The sequence below is a fragment of the Physeter macrocephalus genome, chromosome 14 (genome assembly GCF_002837175.3).
Source record: "Physeter macrocephalus isolate SW-GA chromosome 14, ASM283717v5, whole genome shotgun sequence".
Lineage (NCBI taxonomy): Eukaryota > Metazoa > Chordata > Mammalia > Artiodactyla > Physeteridae > Physeter > Physeter macrocephalus.
In genome coordinates this window covers 124,106,514-124,113,640 of record NC_041227.1, presented here as the reverse complement: position 1 = coordinate 124,113,640, position 7,127 = coordinate 124,106,514, and positions in this window count along the sequence as shown.

Sequence of the window (7,127 nt, the reverse complement as noted above, 5' to 3'; positions counted from 1 at the left end):
AGTGGTTGAGAGTCCGCCTGCCGATGCAGGGGACACAGGTTCGTGCCCCGGTCCAGGAAGATCCCACATGCCGCGGAGCAACTGGGCCCTTGAGCCGTGGCCGCTGAGCCTGTGCGTCCAGAGCCTGTGCTCCGCAACGGGAGAGGCCGCAACAGTGAGAGGCCCGTGTACCGAAAAAAAAAAAAAAAGTGAAGGGACACAGGGAATTCATAGAGCAGATTCCCGCTGGATATCCTCCGGCTGGGATAACCGTGGGCTCTGAGCTATGTCTGAGGGTGAGAAGTGAAAGTTCCAGCCCAAAGGGGAAATTCCAGCCCGTGCCCTCAGCAGGGATTATTCTGTGGGGAGAAACACGATCCACCTGCCATGCCAGACTTATCCTCTGTTCTGTGATTTCCAGGGGAGATCCTGACAGACAGGGGCACAATTTTCCCTTCAGACAGGCTCTGCCTGTGGAAATGCAGAGCAGCTAAAGATATTAAAACAGCAGCTGATTACCCACAATGCAGTGTCCTGGCACAATGATTTAATGCAACCTTGAAGGGCATAATTAGGAATTAGGCAGACAGCCACTTTCTTGACCAGGAAGAGAAAGGATGGTACCCATGCTTCGCTCAGAGAGACACTCCCAGGGATCGTGGGTCATGTTTGGGAAGAAGGTGAAGAGCCTTTTCAGTTTCATGAGTGATCGTGGTGGGAAAGATTCATGGACCATTATTCAGCTGCAGAGACTAGAGGTCATCTCGTAGAGAAACAAAATGAAGGTTCCGGAACAGTCGGGGGGTGGTCAAGGCCTGCTCAGATCTGAATTGGAGGTCAAGCGGGGTCTCCATCAATATCCTCACTTCTACTCTCTCACCTGACTGACCCCATCCATCCTCACGTCCTGTCGGCCCCACTTCCTAAATCTTTGACCTCCACCCACCCAGCATTATTATACCTGAGCCCACATCCTTGTGTCAGCTCTGCTTCCAGGACAACCCAAATTAAGGCAGCTTTTTAATAGAGCTGTTAGCAACCTTTTTCTGTAAAAGGTCAGAGTTAATATATTAGGCATCAAGGGCTATATATATGGCCTCTGTGGCAACTATTCCACCTCTCCAAAGCAGCCATTGGCAATACACAAACTACTGGACGCAGCTGTGTGCCAATAAAGCTTTATAGACACAAACAGGCCGTGGGCCGGATTTGGCCCACAGCCCTAGTTTGCCGACCCCTGTTCTGGTTCACCCCGCCCCTCCCCTCTTCCAGTAGTGTGTCCACATAGCAGGCAGAGACTGATCTTTGCAAAAGGCAGGTCTGATCGTGTCACTCCCCAGCTCAAAGCCCTTCCAGGACTCCCATTGTCCCTGGATAGAATGCAAACCCCTTGCTTTGGCCTACGGCCCTTTCTGCCTGAATATTCTGCCTTGATTTCAGGCCACTCTGGGTCACCTGAGACATATTTTCTGCCTTTCACACATCTTCCTGCCTCTCAGTCCCTCCAGATGCCCCCCCTCCATCCTGTGTCCAACCCCTACCCATCCTTCAGATGTCAGCTGAATGTCCCCTCTCCAGAGAGGGGGCCTCTGACAACCCCTAAGACCGCATCAGCTCCCCTCACCTGCATTCCTAGCACCCCTGCACCTTTTTCATGCTCATCACAATCGTGCTTCTCTTGTGTGCTGGGGTGTCCAGTGCTGCCTCACCTGGTAAAAACAACACAGCTCCTGGCACAAAACATGTACTCGATAAACACACGGTGGATGAAAGAATAAAAGGACAAAAGGACAAGAAAACTTAAGTTCCTTATGATGGAATTTTGAAAATGATACAATGACATGCTTTTGATACCATACAAAGATGAGTTGAAAATGCCAGTAATTAGGAGCAGGTTGAGGGATGTTGCCTCGAAAAGTTCCCCCTCAAACAGCTTGAAGAGTTCATGAGGCTGTGCTGAACCAAAGAATCATGTCAATGGAAAGTGTGTTTGTTGAATAAATGAATTTCCACGCAGCGTGACCCAGACCGTGAATTCTCCGAGTTCAGAGAAAAGAGAAGGTAGTGTGGGCTGGAAAATCACTGGGATTCCTTCTGATACACAGACCTTTCCAACAAAAAGCCCAGGCTGGGTGGCCACAGGTGGGAACTGCAACGGGCCATCTTGTTTAACTCAAGCCAGGAGTATGTGGGGATGAGAGAGAGGTGGGGGGGATGAGGCTGGGCAGGCCCATAAATTCTGTCAGAGTCAAATTGGAGGGGCTCCAATGCCCTGCTAAGGAGTCTGGGTCCCCTGGGACATGTTTCCTTCTATAGGTAATGGGACTGAATGTTCTCGAGCAGTGGCATATGACAGAAACAGCTCTGTTCCTAGAAAACACCTCTGAAAGCAATGGGATATGTAGGCCGGGAATGTCAGGGATGGGGGGAAGAGGAGGCCTCGGCAGTGGTCCAGGTGGGAGATAAGGAGGTACTGGAAACTAGAACACAGGAGGTGAGGCAAGCAGAGGGAGGGGTGTGGAGGAGAAAGAACAGGGACAGGGAAGTGGGAGATGGCCCTGCAGGTGGAACCCTGACTGTGGCGAACAGGGGGGAGGCCTCACCATGTGTACCGTGGGCACCAAGATGAAGACGCGTGGAGGCCAAGGGAGGCTGAGCACCCTTCCTTTCACTCTTGAGGAGTTAAATCTGACTGGAAATTCATGGCTCAGAGCTGCTGACGGGCTTCCCATGCCTCTGCTTCTTGGTCCATGCAGGTAGGTAGTCTACATAAAATACAAGTGACCACATGTTGAGACGGGAAGGCATGCGGGATGTGACACACTGTCCTGGGAGTCAGGAGGAGGATGGGGCAGGACGTCCACTCCCACCACATCCCAAATCCTCCAGGATGCTTTCCTCCTGCAGCCGCCCTTCGTTAGTGGGAACACATGGGGGTAAAGCAGGAACCAGAGCTCAGCCATGATCCCATAACCACTTCCTCCATCAAAGTGTTATGGGCCTTGACAAATGGTCCCCCTAGAAAAGCACAGCAGGCCAGGCAAGGGGGTGGCCCTGAGGATGCCGGGCAGGCAGCAAGACATCCCCTGGACCGAGGTTAACTTCCTGGCCTTGGTGAAGACACTGCTATAGGTTTCTTTATTCTGACTGTGCCCAAGTCCTTTGCCATCCTGGAGGGCTCCACCCAGTCCAGACACATTTGGGCCAGGACACCCCATCCCCACCACACATACACACATATTCGTGCTTACGGTGGCATAGAGCACAAGAGCAGATCTGTCTGGAAACGGGCTCTTGACACAGTGCCTTGTTGGTGGGAAGTGCTGAGCGGGGGATGGGGGGATGATTTGTGAGATGGACGGGAAGGTGGGGGCGAAGGAGGAGGAAGCATGCACACAGCGATTGGAAACCTCCTCTGACCTTGGTTCTCAGGGGGTCTTTAAACCTCCAAGTACCCCGCCTCACCCCCACATACTCTTAGGAGGTTCTCAACATTCCAGCCATACATACCGACCCTGGATGTATTCTAGAAGCCCACATAGTACAGGGCTGGATACCAACACCCACACTATTCTGCCATGGAGCGCTCTGGGGTCACTATAGCAATCAGCCTTGAACACTTAGAAAAGAATGCGGGGGCCAAATGAGCACCCCAAGGGTCTGCTTCCCGGGGTTTTAAAGGAGACTCAGCTCCCTCGGATAAATGCATTGAGGCCACACTGAGGGGCACATCTCAGTGGGGCCTGGTCCCTCCAGGGGACACAGACGGCATTTTCTGGACAGAGCCCCTCAAGTCCACATGAGCCCATGCTTTAGAGGATGAGACAAAGGGCAAGAACACTTTGTTCTGTAAAAGTGACAAACGAGACCCTTTGTTCTCAGTGGCCCCAATACAGGCAGCACAGGGGAAGGATTTAATTTACTCATGGGTTTTTTTTTCTTTGAATTGACAATTCACTGTTTTAAAAGGGAAGGACTCATAGTACTCATAAGAGAAAGGAGACAGAAGACTTAGAAGGGAGTCAGCAGTGGCTCTGTTCTCTGTGTCCTGATTTACATGTGGACAAAGACACACCTCCTCTCTCCTTTCCTCTCTCTCCCTCTCTCAACATGTGATCCATCACACCTGCACTCCTGGATCATTTCCTATACCTGCCTGCACCCCTTAACCTTCAGCTGCTCCAGGTTCCGGATGCCCCTGGAGGTTGGTGAGGGTGGCACTGGCAGGGAGCCCAGACACACACAGGTGACCTGCAGGTTGGCACTCGGTGACCCCTCCAAGATGGCAGTATGAGGTCGGCACCCCCGCCAACCCAGGGGGGGCGGTGATACCTGTCCCGCCTGCTCTGAGGCCTTCCCTCCCCCTCCTGTAACTCCATCCCCATTTATCTCTGTGTCAGCCGCTCAACACGTCCTTTTAAATGGTGCGTGCACATGGCAACAGTATCCACTCAACAGGCGTGTGTATTCCTGTTCTAGAAGCAAAAGGAGATGGGGCCAGAGAGGCCAAGCTGAAACCCTACCAGCACCTGGAGAGGCACCCAAGGGTCAGGGAAGTGGGGATGGGTGTCCTTGCATTGGTGTCCTTGCATTGTCCAGCTCTTGGCCTCGGGATAAAAACTGTTTGTAGACGTAACTGCTCCCAACACCTGCAGGGCCCTGGGTCCAGAGTGAGCAGGGCAATCAGGAAGGGGGCAGATGAATCCAGCCTGCTGCCCGTCATTTCAGAGCAGGCAATCATAGGTGGGTTTTGAAAAGTAACAACTCAATGTGTTTAAGTCACGTCTCCCAGCGGCCCAAGGGAAATGCTGGACTAACAACATTTTTTAATTTAGGTGAAATTCACATACAGAAAATTAACTATTTTAAAGTCTACGAGTTCAGTGGCATTTAGTGCATTCATAATGTTGTGCCGCCACGACTTCTATCTAGTCCCAGAATATTTTATCACCCCAGAAGGAAACCCCACACCATTTAACAGTCACTCCCTACTCCCCTGTCCCCCTAGCCCCTGGCAACCACCAATCTGCTATCTCCATGGATTTGCCTGTTCTGGACATTCCGTATAAGTGGAATCATACAACTCTGTCCTTTTGTGTCTGGCTTCTTTCTCTGAGCATGTTTCCGGAGTCCATCCCTGTTATAGGATGTCATCAGGGCTCATTCTTTTTATGACAAAATAATATGGGCTAACTTTTTGTCACTCCAGTTCAACAGCTGCAGCGTTTCAAAAACATTGAGGCAGGGGCTTCCCTGGTGGCGCAGTGGTTGCGCGTCCGCCTGCCGATGCAGGGGAACCGGGTTCGCGCCCCGGTCTGGGAGGATCCCACGTGCCGCGGAGTGGCTGGGCCCGTGAGCCATGGCCGCTGAGCCTGCACGTCCGGAGCCTGTGCTCCGCAACGGGAGAGGCCGCAGCAGAGGGAGGCCCGCATACCAAAAAAAAAAAAAAAAAAACATTGAGGCAAAGCAAGAAAAGAACAGCTCCTTCATCACCACCTTCATACCTTCCGTTTTCCCCCAAAGTAGCAGACGAATGAGAAAGCCAAGAAGAGGGACCAGGGGAGGGTGGGGAAGGGGCCAGAGCCCTGGGAGCAGCAAGCCGGGAAACCTCATGCACTTAGAGGGTCGGGTGTGTGGCATGACCCAGAGGTCATGCCTCACCGCAGATGTAGCCAGATGTCGCCTGCTGAAGGGACTGAGCCCCCGGAGCTGAGACCATCACTGCCCAGCTCCACGCGGTCCCAGCAAGTCAGCTGTGCTCTGAAGACCCTGCACCGAGCCTAACAGCTACAGGTGTCTGCCAGCTAGAAAGAAGCTCCGAGAACACGGCTCCTTCGTCTGAGCCTGACATCTGCCCACAGCAGCTCGGGCCACCCGACTGGAACGAAGAGCAGGCGAAGGGACACTGGAGAATTAGCAGTGGCTGCTCGAGCCTTCCCACCTGACAACACGTGGGTCTTGCTGAGCTGGAGAAGCAGGGCCGCCTGGGAGCCAGGAAACCTGCAGCCCTGGCCCTGGTTCCCACTGTGAAGGACAAAGCAGGTGACTCCTTCAGACTCACAAGAATGGGTGCACTGGGCAAGACCAGGGGTTCAGAACCCGGGGAGAATTCAGAGGGTCTGTGAACTTGAACAGGAAAACATCTCATTCTTTCCCACCCAGGGGGGGCGGTGATACCTGTCCCGCCTGCTCTGAGGCCTTCCCTCCCCCTCCTGTAACTCCATCCCCATTTATCTCTGTGTCAGCCGCTCAACACGTCCTTTTAAATGGTGCGTGCACATGGCAACAGTATCCACTCAACAGGCGTGTGTATTCCTGTTCTAGAAGCAAAAGGAGATGGGGCCAGAGAGGCCAAGCTGAAACCCTACCAGCACCTGGAGAGGCACCCAAGGGTCAGGGAAGTGGGGATGGGTGTCCTTGCATTGGTGTCCTTGCATTGTCCAGCTCTTGGCCTCGGGATAAAAACTGTTTGTAGACGTAACTGCTCCCAACACCTGCAGGGCCCTGGGTCCAGAGTGAGCAGGGCAATCAGGAAGGGGGCAGATGAATCCAGCCTGCTGCCCGTCATTTCAGAGCAGGCAATCATAGGTGGGTTTTGAAAAGTAACAACTCAATGTGTTTAAGTCACGTCTCCCAGCGGCCCAAGGGAAATGCTGGACTAACGACATTTTTTAATTTAGGTGAAATTCACATACAGAAAATTAACTATTTTAAAGTCTACGAGTTCAGTGGCATTTAGTGCATTCATAATGTTGTGCCGCCACGACTTCTATCTAGTCCCAGAATATTTTATCACCCCAGAAGGAAACCCCACACCATTTAACAGTCACTCCCTACTCCCCTGTCCCCCTAGCCCCTGGCAACCACCAATCTGCTATCTCCATGGATTTGCCTGTTCTGGACATTCCGTATAAGTGGAATCATACAACTCTGTCCTTTTGTGTCTGGCTTCTTTCTCTGAGCATGTTTCCGGAGTCCATCCCTGTTATAGGATGTCATCAGGGCTCATTCTTTTTATGACAAAATAATATGGGCTAACTTTTTGTCACTCCAGTTCAACAGCTGCAGCGTTTCAAAAACATTGAGGCAGGGGCTACCCTGGTGGCGCAGTGGTTGCGCGTCCGCCTGCCGATGCAGGGGAACCGGGT